The sequence below is a fragment of the Lactuca virosa genome, chromosome 9 (assembly GCF_052849685.1).
Source record: "Lactuca virosa cultivar CGN04683 chromosome 9, Lactuca_virosa_CGN04683_v6, whole genome shotgun sequence".
Classification (NCBI taxonomy): domain Eukaryota; kingdom Viridiplantae; phylum Streptophyta; class Magnoliopsida; order Asterales; family Asteraceae; genus Lactuca; species Lactuca virosa.
This window is the reverse complement of record NC_136434.1, coordinates 213,323,627-213,337,431: the sequence shown is the minus strand read 5'-3', so window position 1 is coordinate 213,337,431 and position 13,805 is coordinate 213,323,627.

The following is a 13,805-nucleotide window of genomic DNA, read 5'->3' as shown; positions in this document are numbered from 1 at the left end:
GTTTAGACTTGAACGTTCATTAGCAAGAAGACATTGATCTCAAGCATTCACTTAAGGTTTGAGTTTTCAAACCTTGTCCCTGCGCATAGATCTTGTTCTCACAATTGGTATCAGAGCTCGAGTGGTTGTCCTTTGAATCCATAAGATCAGATTATAGTTGGATTGAATTTACCTTGGTATTTCAACCATTTCTGTGTTAAGGATAAAAGTTCTTCTATATACAACTTAAGCTTGAAGATATCTTGACTTCAATGGCTGCTTCTAATCCTCAGCAAATGATTTCAATGCAAATCGCAAATAGCGTGGGTGGCCCTACACGTGCCCCATTGCTAGTTGTGGAAGAATATGATCATTGGAAAGTTAGAATGGAAAGGTTTTTACTTGCCAAAGAGAAGGGTGAACAAATTTGGAGTTTCGTCAAAGAAGGCCCTCATGTTCCCGTAAGAACAGTTATAAGAGATGCAGCTGCTCAGCTCATGCGAGAGGATGAAGCTCGTCCAGCCCCTCTAACTGCAGATGATATTGAAAAGCTGCATGCTGATCAAGTTGCCTTCTCATAAATGGTGTTTGGTGTTCCTCCATCACTCTTTGAGCATATCAAGCTATGCAAATCAGCCAAAGAGATTTGGGACACTCTTCAGGATCTGATTGAAGGTTCCGAAAATATGAAGGACAAGCGCCTCACCTCGGTTGTCAATGACTTTGACACCTTCACCACTACTCCAGGTGAATCTGTAGCCTCAGCCTCCAACCGATATCGAATCATTGTCAATAACATGATTGCTCATGGGATTGTTCGAACTCTTCTCGAGTACAATCTTAAGTTCATAAACAGTCTTGGTAAAGAATGGGGAAATGTAATATCCTGTCTTCAAAGCAATGGTTCTGTAAAAAAAATTGAAACTCTATCAACTTTTTGATGAGCTTCAAGGACATGAATCAAACGTTGCTCAAACCATAAGGGAATTTTCCGGAGGACCACTTGCTCTGGTCAGTTCTTTTGAATCAACCATTCCGAACTCACCTACTCCGGAACCTTACAAACCCATTGCTCCATTAACTCGGTCATCCTTAACCACATTACCCACACACATCTATCCTGACGATGATTTCGAAACCTTGGATTACGAACTCCGTTTCCAACAAGAGTTTTCTTTACTCTCAATGAAATACAAACGACCTTTCAATCCCTCTTACAAACCATACTAAAACAGATTCAGTGCTCCTCACCAAACCCATCCTCAACCATATTCTGCTCCAGAACCAAAACAAACCTCCGAAAATCCTCCTGCATACAAGCCTAACCTCACTAAACCAAACTCCGCTCCGGAATCTTCTCAAAATTCCAAATCAGACAAACCAAAGATCTTGTGTCATAAATGTGGTCATGCGAACCACTTTGCCAAAGATTGTCTAGCTGATGCTCCACAAAAACCAAAAGTCAAAGACTCAGCTTATTATGTCCGAAGAGCACAAGAAATGGCTGAAAGTGAGAAGGCATTTGTTACTACGGTTTCAAGAGATGTCGAAGGATATTGGTCATCAGGAGATGATGATGATTTGTTGACTGGAAGAAACATGTGTTTGATGGCAAGACAAACGGTTGAATGTGATGAAGGTTATTGGTCTTCTGGGTCCGAAGATGAAGATGATGTTGCTGAACCTCACTACTGCTACATGGCCACTAACGATCCACCAGGTCGAAGCATCGTTCAGCAGGTAAAATCCATGATCTCTGATAATAATTTTGATTTGACTTTATGTGAACCTTATCTGATCCAGATCCAAACAGATATGAACACCATCTATAAAGCCTATGAGTCTGCCATAGAAGCCAGTGAGAAAAAGGACTGTGAACTAAGTCGTCTTAGATTACGTTTTGAGGATAAGAAATTGAAAATCGAGTCTCTAAAGCATGAACTTGTAATGTCAAAAGATGAATGTATCATTTTGAAACATAAATGTGAAATCACTTATTCTGAACGAAATATTTTGATTTCGGATAACAAACGTCTCAATGCTAAAATAGATGCTTTGCATAACTCTGTAGACATGCTTGAAGCTGACATTCAGATGACTCATAATTTTAGTCATCCATGGTCCAAAGCTCCTGGTCTCGGAAGCGAGTTTCCGAAACCAATTGTTAGTCCCCTGAAGGAATTGCAAAATTTGACATTCATGGGAGAAGTTCCGAACATCAAACATTCAGACACCCCTGTTTCTCCCTTGTCACCCCTTCCGGAGGCTAAAAGACCTTTTGAGTCCCTAATTCCTGAGTTCCAACCAATAGCTGTCAAGTGTCCTAATTCCACGCCTCTTCCGCCTCTGATAAACCTGGACCTGAATCGGACCACGGAATATCATTATAGTCTTCCAAATTGTGTAGACTATGTTCCTAAAAGTAATCACGTAAACAACTGTGTGATTGAGGAAATTATTCCGGAAACAACTGAAATCAATGCCTCGGAATTTGTATGGGCATCTTTAGATGATAAAGTTGAAGTCTCAAGCCATGTGTCCTCTGATTCATGTGAATCGGACTTCTTAGTGCTTTCAAAGACCAAATTGGTTCCCATTACTCCTGAGTTTACAAATCCATCCAAAGGACAAACTTCTAGATCCTCTCCTCATCCTAAGAGAAAACCAATGTTGAATAGGAAAGATGTTGTAGATCCCAAGGTGGAAGCTAGAAATGCTTACAAAAAGGAAGTTAAGACTAGACAAAATTCCAGGTTCCTTGCTAACTCTAAACCAAATTCATCCCGGAATTCTCGTGTCTCCACTCATAGTCAAAATTCTTTTGCTCCTACTAGAATCCTAAAAAGACCTTCCGAACCCCTTGTTCGTCCGGAACATAAGGAAGTCCTTAGCTCCAATTCACCTCAAGCTCATGTTAATGTCAATGTCAAAACCATCTGAAATACTTCATCGGCACCTCGAAATGTTTCATCTGTCTTTATTGCAAAATTTGATGGCACAATTTTTAAACCGAGAATTTCAAGAAACAATGTGTCATCAAACAAATCCACAAGTACAAAAACCACTGTTTCAAAATCTTCAAACAAAAATCTTGTGTGGAAAATCAAAACATCTGTCAACAAAACAACAATCCTGGAGGTAACAAAAATTGTCAATCCTTCGGATACCAAAGGTCCGAAGAAGTCAGCTCCGAACCCACAAGTAGTTGAATATGACTAGTGGATAGATGAAAAGACATTAGCATTCTGTCTGTTTCCAAAGAATTCCAGTAATATCACCCAGAAACAAAAAGTTGTTCCCAAGTCACAATCAAAGTCCAAAGCCCATGCCTACATCCCAAAGTCTAACTCGGAGCCTAAAAACTCCATTGCTCACTAATTTTGTAGGCACTTTGTGCTTCGGAGCAAAAAACAATATGGTATATTGATAGTGCTTGCTCCATGCACATGACGGGGCAGAAGGATTTTCTGCGAGATTCAAAGTTTTCTCCAAATGTTGGTTACGTGACATATGGCAACAACTCCAATTCTCAAATTCGTGGTTATGGAACTCTCACCAATGGAAACTTCTCTATTTCACATGTTGCTTATTTAGCTGATTTGAAACATAATTTGATAAGTGTTGCTCAGCTCACTGACTCAAGTCGACGTGTGGAATTTTGCAAAAAGTATAGCTATGTGATGACTGAAGACCGAAAAGAATGTTTGATAAAGTCACTTCGCAACAAGAACATGTACCCGTTTGCATCAACATGATTATTGGCAAACCGCAACTCTGCCTTCTCTCCAAAGCTGTTCCTGACGTCAGTTGGTTATGGCACCGAAGGCTCGCTCATCTGAACTTTCGGTACATGAATGATCTTGTATCAGGCGAAATGGTAAGAGGTTTACCTCTTCTCAAGTTCGAAAATGATCATTTATGTGCTGCGTGTGAGTGTGGTAAGCAGTCAAAGAAGGGTCATCCCGTTATCATAGAAAAGTCCATCTCGGAATCATTGGAACTTCTACACATTGATCTTTGTGGACCATCCACTGTAGAAAGTCTTCATCATAAGAAATACATGGGTTGTGCTATAAGTACCCCCCTTAACCAATTTTACCCCCCTAACATCAATCAAATCAAATTTTTACTTTTGATTTGACATTATTTTTTTCTTTTTCTTTTCTTTTTCTTTTTTTTTTCCTTTTTGTTTTTGATTTTTTTTCCTTTTATTTTATATTTTATTATTATTATTATTATTATTATTATTATTATTATTATTATTATTATTATTATAAATTTCAATAATCAGAAAAAATTCGGACAACATTTTAAATTTCGGATGACATTTTAAAATTCGGTAAACATTATAAATTCGCACGACATTATAAAATTCGAACGATTTTTTTGTCCGTAATTAAAAAATATAAAAAAATATTTAAAAACCGATTTTATATAGCCGTTTGAATTTATAATCTCGTCCGAATGTTAAAATTTTGTGCGAAATTTATAATAATAATAATAATAATAATAATAATATTAATAATAATCAAAATATAATAATAATAATAATAATAATAATAATAATAATAATAATAATAATTAAAAAAGAATTAAAAACAACAAAAAAACAAAATAGGAAAAAAAACAAAAAAAAAAAACAACAAAAGACAAAAAATCAAATCAAGGGGGGTGGAATTGGAAAAGGAAGGGGGGTACTTATAGAAAACCCCAAATACATTTTTGTGATTGTTGATGACTTTACAAGGTTCACCTGGGTTTCCTTCCTAAGGCTGAAATCGGAAACAGCATCTGAGCTCATCAATTTTATCAAAGGAATAGAAGTTCTTATCAAACTCCCAGTCAAGAGAATCCGAAGTGATAATGGTTCGGAATTTGTTAATTTCACCATTGAGAAATTTCTTACAGAAAAAGGAATCGATCACAACTTCTCAGCTCCCTACACTCCACAACAAAACGGTGTAGTTGAAAGACGCAATAGAACACTTGTTGAAGCCGCTCGATCAATGTTGAACTATGCAAACTTACCACTCTATCTTTGGGCTGAAGCTGTATCCACTGCTTGCTTCACTCAAAATCGAAGTATCATCAATCGACGTCTCAACATGACACCATACGAAGTAATGAATGGTCGAAAGCCAACAATCTCATTCTTGCATGTCTTCGGATGTAGATGCTTCATAAAAAACAACCGTGATCGGCTTACAAAGTTCCAACCTAAAGCTGATGAAGCCATCTTTCTTGGGTACTCTTCCAAATCAAAGGCTTACAGAGTTCTCAACTGAAGAACTCGTGTTCTGGAAGAAAGTTTTGATATTACCTTTGATGACAACTTCGTTCGGAATTCTGGCCCCACTCACATCACAACTCACATCATGGAGTCTGATGCTCCTCCGCCAGGATGTCCGAACCCTCAAACCATTCTTGAGGTTGACTTTGAAACCCTCTTTGGTCCTTCCGAAACCGCTCTTGATTCCGAATCTCGATCAAGACCATCTCTAATTCCAATTCCTCATTCGGAAGCCCCATTTTCTCACAACCTCTCCGGTCCACTTCCGAGCCTCCCTCCATTTGATTCCGAACCATTTCAACATTCTCAGGTTGATGGGGAGATTAATGCAAGTAATGCAAATCCCTCTCTTGAATCAAATGTGGATGGCTTCCAAGATGCAGCTGCCGATTTTGATGACTCTAATCCTCTCAACATTGATGAAAACGAAATTTTCTTTGAGTTCCCTTCTGATGATGATGTCAACCTCTCCGGTTCAGAAGTTCATGGGGAGCATCATCCCAATATTCAAATCATTCAGGGGGAGCAAATCAATTCCACTATTGATGTAGGATCTTCGGCTGCACAAGAACTCCCTTGATTGCATGTTTGGACGAAGGACCATCCTCCGAACCAAGTGATAGGCAATCCGAATGTTGGTGTACAAACTCGCTCAGCTACCAACATCCAAAATGAATTTCATTTTTCAGCATTCATATCCATGGTTGAACCCAAATCCATCAAGGAAGCATTAGAGCATGTTGATTGGATTACAGCCATACAAGAAGAACTGGCAGAATTTGACCGAAATGAAGTCTGGACTCTCGTGCCTCCTCCTCATCATCACCCCATTGTCGGTACAAGATGGGTATTTCGCAACAAGCTAGACGATGCAGGAGTTATCATCCGAAATAAGGCAAGATTGGTAACTAAAGGTTTTGCTCAAATTGAAGGTCTTGACTACGACGAGACATTTGCTCCTGTTGCACGGCTTGAAGCTATTAGAATCTTTCTTGCTTATGCTGCTCACAAAGGCTTCAAAGTTTACCAAATGGATGTTAAGAGTGCCTTTCTTAATGGTGCACTTAACACTGAAGTATACCTTCAACAGCCCCCCGGATTTATTAATCTTTCCTTTCCAAACTACTGTTATAAACTCCGAAAAGCTGTCTACGGACTCAAGCAAGCTCCTCGGGCCTGGTACGAGACCCTCACCGATTTTCTCAAACGCTCAGGTTTTCAAAGAGGAATACTTGATCCCACTCTATTCCGAAGATCAAATGGAAAACATCTCATGCTGGTACAAATTTATGTGGACGACATCATTTTTGGATCTACGGACTCATCTATGGTTGCTGATTTTGCCAAACTTATGATCAGTCGATTCCAAATGAGCATGAATCGAGAATTAAGCTTCTTTCTTGGCCTTCAAGTCAAACAGACTAACAAAGGTATTTTCATTCACCAAGAGAAGTACATTTCTGAACTTCTCAAGAAATACTCAATGGACACATGTGCCTCAGCCAAGGTACCTATGGGCTTTGGACACAAGATCTTTGCCGACCCTTCGGGTGTTTCCGTTGATGAAAAGAAGTATCGTGGAATGATTGGATCCTTACTCTATCTCACTGCAAGTCGCCCGGACATTATGTTCTCAACATGTTTATGTTCCAGATTTCAAGTCAATCCGAAGATGTCTCATCTTTTGGCTGTGAAACAAATATTCCGATACCTCAAAGGTACAAAGAGTCTCAGAATCTGGTATCCAGCAAATGAAAGTTTCCTTCTGCAAGCTTACTCCGATTTAAATTATGGTGGTCTTCAACTCGATAGAAAAAGTACATCAGGAGGATGTCAATTCCTAGGTGGTCGATTAGTCAGCTGGTCATCCAAGAAACAGAACTGCATTGCTCTCTCTACAGCCGAAGCTGAATACATTGCTACTGCCAGTTGTACCTCTCAAGTTCTTTGGATGAAATCTTAACTCTTGGATTATGGTTACCGTTTTCAACGCATTCCTATCTACTGTGACTCTCAAAGTGCCATTGCAATCTCTCACAATCCAATTTAGCACTCCATGACGAAGCACATTGACATCCGATACCATTTTATTAAAGATCATGTTCTAAATGGCAACATTGAACTTATTTTTGTTCCATCTGACGATGAGATTGCTGATGACTTTACTAAGGCATTAGACGAAACCAAATTTAATGGTTTTCTGAACAAAATGGGTATGATGATGCCTGATCCTCAATTCTTTCATGAGACATGTTCTCTTTGATAGAAGTATTCAAAAGAGAAATTTGCTCTGAACTCAATTATTTTTGCTTCGGAACTATTTTCTCTCTAAATACATAGGATCATTTTACTTGTCTTTATTTCTGATTATCCCTTGAGTTTTTTTTAAGCTGTACACTTCATTCTATTCATCACGACCATCAAGATCAACCATCATCCGGATCTTTATTTCGGAACTCTCTCCATAAAGGAATTCTGGAAATCCACTCCGGAAAGGCAATCTTCTCTATACTCCGGAATTTTCAAATTTGCTCAGGAATTTCAAATTTGCTCCGGAATTTCAAAAGTGCTCCGGAATTTTCAAAAGTGCTCCGGAATTTTCAAATTTGCTCAGGAATTTTCAAAAGTGCTCCGGAATTTTCAAATTTGCTCCGGAATTTTCAAATTTGCTTCGGAATTTTCAAAAGTGCTCCGGAATTTTCAAATTTGCTCCGGAATTTCAAGTTTGCTCCGGAATTTTCAAGTGTGCTCCGGAATTTTCAAAAAGTGCTCCGGAATTTTCAAAGTGCTCCGGAATATCAAAATGCTCCAGAATTCTCAAAATTTGCTCCGGAAACCTTTTTTATCATATATGTTCCGGAACACAACTTTTACCCTCCGGATCATACACTGTCCGTAACAACTCTTCCGGAATACCAAAAGGTAATAAGGCGAAACGGTTTTCTCAATCGTTCCTTTTCAGGAAGATCCTTATCCGATCTTCCTCGATTTGCGTGACACGATTGCACGCCCATTAAACTAGAAATCGAATTGACGGTTACATTCTCCTTTTCTAGCCCCAATTTGCCTTGCCCTTTCACCTCACCTGTCAAATCTCATTCCCAAACATTAAATGTGACCCGATTGATATCGGACCCTCATCATTATTTTTTTAACCTGACCCATCTTTCCCTACCTATAAATACTCTTTCACATTCCCTCTTACCGCTTTACGCTCTCTCGACTCTCAAACCTCCAAAAATCTCTCACTGTTCTTCGTGTTCATCAAGCTTTCTTCATTCTTCAACAATGGAGTCTTCCAAGAACCCAACTCAAACTGCACCAACTCCCAAGAAATCAATCGCCAGGAAGAAATCATCAAAAGGATCAAAGGGCTCATCTTCATCTGCTGATCAAGAACCCTTTCTTAGGGATACAACTCAACTGTTCTCCCTAAATCCTCTAGACTACGATGAATCGATCAGAATAATGATTGAGTTCATTGCAAACCATCCTCTCTCCATTCCACTTACCAAAACCCCTAATCCTCCACTCCCACTCTCTCATCTTCATCGCGCATTAAAAGCATCAAACTCGAAGATGGTGTTCTGTTAACGACTATTATTGATGATCGCACCATTCCTGTCTACAAATCGACCTTCCTCAAGGCGATTGGTATCACACCAAATCCTACTGGTTTCAAAGTTGTTGAACCAACGCAAGCATGGAGGTACTGATACCTTGAGCAAGGATTGGCTGAATGTAGTCTTCAGCATTTACTCCGGACGCAACAATGTTGTAGATCTTCCTGAAGTCTTGTGGCAAGACTTCTGCAAGTTCGCCATCAAAAGGAAGCCGAACGAAATTTCAAGCCCTAGATTTTGGGCTCTGACGATTGAACAAATCTTCAAAGAACTCAACGTACCAATTCCGGTTAGCACCATTCGTCCGGAGGTATGTGTCTCTTTTAAAATAGTTAAGGCATATAGAATTCAGGATCAATCTTCTTTTGGTCCGGTCCGACGTCTTCCGAACAACATGTTGGCCATCATTCCTTCCGACTCTCCCTATTTAAAACAACATCTTGAGACTTCGGTTGTATTCGACCCAACAAAACCTGCCCCGGTCTCTGTTGAGCCTACTCCAGAAGAGGCCGATCCTGCTATGTCCGGACCCAAAATCAAGAAACCAGCCAAACGAAAGGCTTCTCCTACCAAACCTAAGGCCAAAAAGAAAACCAAAGTCAGTGCCCCCTCTCAACAGGAGGGCACCCATAACATTCCGGCTGATTCTGGCTGTCCGCACACCCCTCCTGCCCACTCATCTGAGGTACCCCTCAATGTTTCATCATCACAAGCACACACTCACGGGGAGTCTCCACATATTCCACCCTCACCCTCCCAAAAGGGTAATGCTGGTGTTGAACAAAGTTCCTTGCAGCCCCCTGGAACATACCCACGCGTCAAATTTGATATTCCCATTATCTCTTCCACACGCACACACTCCGGAACCATTGTTCCGGACCCAAAGCATCCTGAAGGAGGAGCAGTCTCTCCAACTTCCGATGCCACAACTGGTCTGATACCCGGAAGGCGTACAGGACGACCAGGCACTAATGATCCTCTTTGGGAAGATTATGTCAACAGGGCCGCATCTCGATGTCCGGACCTCTCTCAAGCACAAGTGGAGTCCACTCTCATCTCCATGAGGAACAGGGCCATCCAAAGCAATCTGCCCTATGTTCCCCCCACTGGCGATGACGCCATCAATGAACTCACCTCGGAGCTACCCCCACTCACCACCCATCAAAGCATCTTCTCCACTGATCCAGAAGAAGAAATCTCTGAAGAATTCATGTTGGAAGAAGAGGCAACAACCATTCCGGATGCACATCTCATGACTTCCGTTCACTTCCAATCCAAAGCATCCGTATCCAAGTCTGCTTATGACTTCGGATCCTCTTCCACCACCACTCCGGACGACGGTTCCAACTCTAACCTTCAAGAAGATGATGATGCAACCAAACCGGGTCCCTCCTCAAATCTGAACGCACACCAACCTCCTCCGCATCACTCTGATTCCGATACAGAATCCTCAGCTGGTGATCACATTGACCCTTTCGCCCTTCTGGAAATCCGCAACAATGTCTCGGACACTATGGATAAAGTGTCATCTGTAGAGGCATCCGTAACAGAGCTAAACTCCAAATTGGATCAAAAAGTCTCTGGACTTGATTCGAAACTTGATGCCATTCTCCAGTCCCTCTCCCAACAGTCCGGACCATCAGTGGCAGAAAGGGAAGCCCACCTTGGTCAGCTGATTTCCATCCGGCTGAAGCACACTGTTGAGCAACTTGACTCCAAGTATGACGCTCTTGTTGAAAATTATCTCAACACCATCTCCTCAATGCTTAAGGTTCATGACGATCTTGTGTCTGCCACCAACGACCTAATCAAGCAGACTCATGTTCGTCATGAGAAACAAATTCAACGACTGGAGAAGGAGATCCGGAAGAAGGACGAGATGAACCTTATTATTCAACAAGTCCTCATCAAACTCCTGCGCTCAACTTGGAACATTGTTGATGTTCCGAACAAGAAGTTTGATGAGATGATTGCCATCCTCAGCAGCACATTCAAGCATCTCTCCGAACAAGCTCCCACTGCCGAAGCCTATGACACTCTCACTCTTCAACTCTCCACCGGTCTTCAGAAGGTTTTCTCCAAACTTGATGATATCAAGGAAGACTTAACGCTTGCACCGGTCTCAAGATTCACCGATGCAAGAGGGGGAAAAGGCCCAAGCAGAAGATGGAAACCAGCCTCGGAATTCACACTCAGGGATGAGGACCTCGAGTCTGAAGATGAAGGCGTTCAAATCATCTCCGGAATCCTGGGAATCACTGATGGAAGCGAAGGTGATGAAGTATATATTCCGGATGAAGCTCCGAAAGGAGTTCTTGGTCTTCAAGCTCCAAAGCTGACCACTCCGAAGGAATTAACTGAGGAACAAAAGTGGATCTGGTCTGCAGTCTCTTGGCCATCCTCTCTTCCGGACGCTTTTGAAATGGCCGTCAAAATGGCTAAGGCAAAATCATTCCTTACAGCTCAAGCCTTCCGAGCCACTCCCTCTGTGCTGTCTCCCACTCCCATTCCGGAACCAAAAATAGCCCCAATCGACCAAGGCTCTCCTCTCAGGACCCCAGATGAAATTCCAGAACAACCGCTTCCAACTCCCACTCCGGAATTCATCATTGATGAGAACATGAAGATGGTCATTGATGCACTTCAGAGAGACAAAGGGAAGAAACCGATGACTTCCGAACATCAAGCCTTCCACTCCGGACCTCCTCTCAAACAAAAATATGGATGGTCTGAGGAGGAAATTCATAAGGCACTAGAGGACAGCATCCAGATTCAAGCTTTAAAAGACAATCCCGATCTGATGCGTGACATCTCTCCTCTTTGCCGTGAAGGCATCCTTCAAGCACAAGAAATCATCCCAACTCTCTACTATGACCTTCCCACAAATGACACTGATCAACTGGATCTTCCTCTCTCTCCTGTTAGCAAATTCTACACGAAGTTTGCTCCGCTCCACCCAACCGATAATCCGGAAGTGATCATCCGGACAGAGCGTGAAAGGCTCAAAACCTTCTATGCAAAGAATGCCCAACCCTTCAAGGAAGTATGGACAAGAAAGAGGATCACCAATGTTCAAGGCTTTGGAAGAAAAATTTTAGTAAAATTTGAGCTGAACTGTCCTCTTTTTCGTTTCCATCTCCTCCGGAACAAGCCAACTCCCCGGACCGTTACTGATGCAGATTTTCCTTCAATGAATCCGAACGACATCCTTACCCTAGCTGCTTACTTCAGAGAAAATCAAAAGGATGACATCAGTATGGGTGCTTACCACACAATTCTCAGCTTTCTCAAAGATTATGTTGCTGAGTTCTGCCGCTGTGATTACGAACTTGCTCACCTCTACGGAACCGAACAATTCGTTGCAAAGATCGACTTTGTTCTTCCGGAAGCTGAAATTCTTGCAGATGGTCCGATTGAAGAATCGGTTCTAGGGTTTGTCTACACCACCAGAAGAACAAACAAGAAGGACTTCTTCCGAGTCCTTAACAAACACCTAGTACCTACCAAAGCTCTGAAGAAGTTCATATCCGAGGCGTCCAAGTCTGATGCTCCGGAACAGGTTAAGGCAAAGTTTGTAAGTCAACTGACTTGGTACATTGCAGTGCGTGAATGGTTGTTCCGAGCATACACCTTCATCAAGGAAGAAATGAACTAAGCCTGCTGGATTGCTAAGTTCACTTAAGGGGAGATTGTTGGAACCTGAAAGTGAACCTCTAGCAATCCTAAGTACATATTCCGAAGTGTGTTGGTTCCGAAAGAAAATGTAATTCGGAACCTGTCCGGAGCTGGAGAAAATAAGAGGAGAAGTATTTTGAAGAGGAACACATTCCGGAGCTAATCCTGAAGTCCGGAATGTATGTTGATCCGGATCAAACTTTCATCTCCGGAATATTACTTGTCCGGAATGAAGTCTTTCTGTCTTTTGTGCATTTATTACATTTGTCTTGTATGTGATGTAACGTTTCATAGGACTTAGTCTAAAGTTGCTTTAGGACAATCAGAATGTCAGACTTATGTCTTTTGTCCGGTCCTATGTAAACATCTGGGTTAATTCGTTGTAACATTCTCTCCTATAAATAGGAGTTTTCAATACAAGTCAACTACCGATCTTTTCACTTACTTTTGGCATTTACTCTTATCATATTAAATCACTCTTCTTGTTCTTCATTTATTAACTTTACCTTGATCATTGACTACTTGTTCTCAATTAATGTCGTGATCATTTGTTGAACTGATTATCTAAGACTTGACTGATCTTTCCAGTTTAGACTTGAACGTTCATTAGCAAGCAGACATTGATCTCAAGCATTCACTCAAGGTTTGAGTTTTCAAACATTGTCCCTGCGCATAGATCTTGTTCTCACATCTTTAGCTTCCTAGCAGTCTTCTAAATCTCTGGATCAAAAATTAGATCACATGTACGTGAAGATCTTGGCATAAAACTATTAGTGTTTACCGTGTCCCCGACAACGACGCCAATTTGTTAAAACCGCTGTCGTGCACGATTTAAAAAAATAAAAGTATAAATAGACTGCTCTTATGCACTAACAGGTAGTACGGGTAAGCAGGGTCGGATCCTCAGGGACACGTCCTAAAGTGTTAGCCTCTTTGCGTAAGGCACGAACTAATTCTTGACAAACGAATAAAACATAAAGGGAGGGGGGGTTATTTCTGAAAGTTTAAACTAATAAAAATAAAAAATGATAAAAGATTAAGTGAATTTAAAAGTTGTGAAAATTCAAATAAGAGAAAGCAATTCCAGTTTCGCGGTGACTCCTCTGATCATATAATTAACCTTCAACACAATATTTGACTATGCACTTGTTTAAACTGGTACTAAAGTTCATTAACAAGCTCTAATTACCTCTATTTTTTGAACTAAATCTAACTTTTTACCAATTTAACCAAACAAG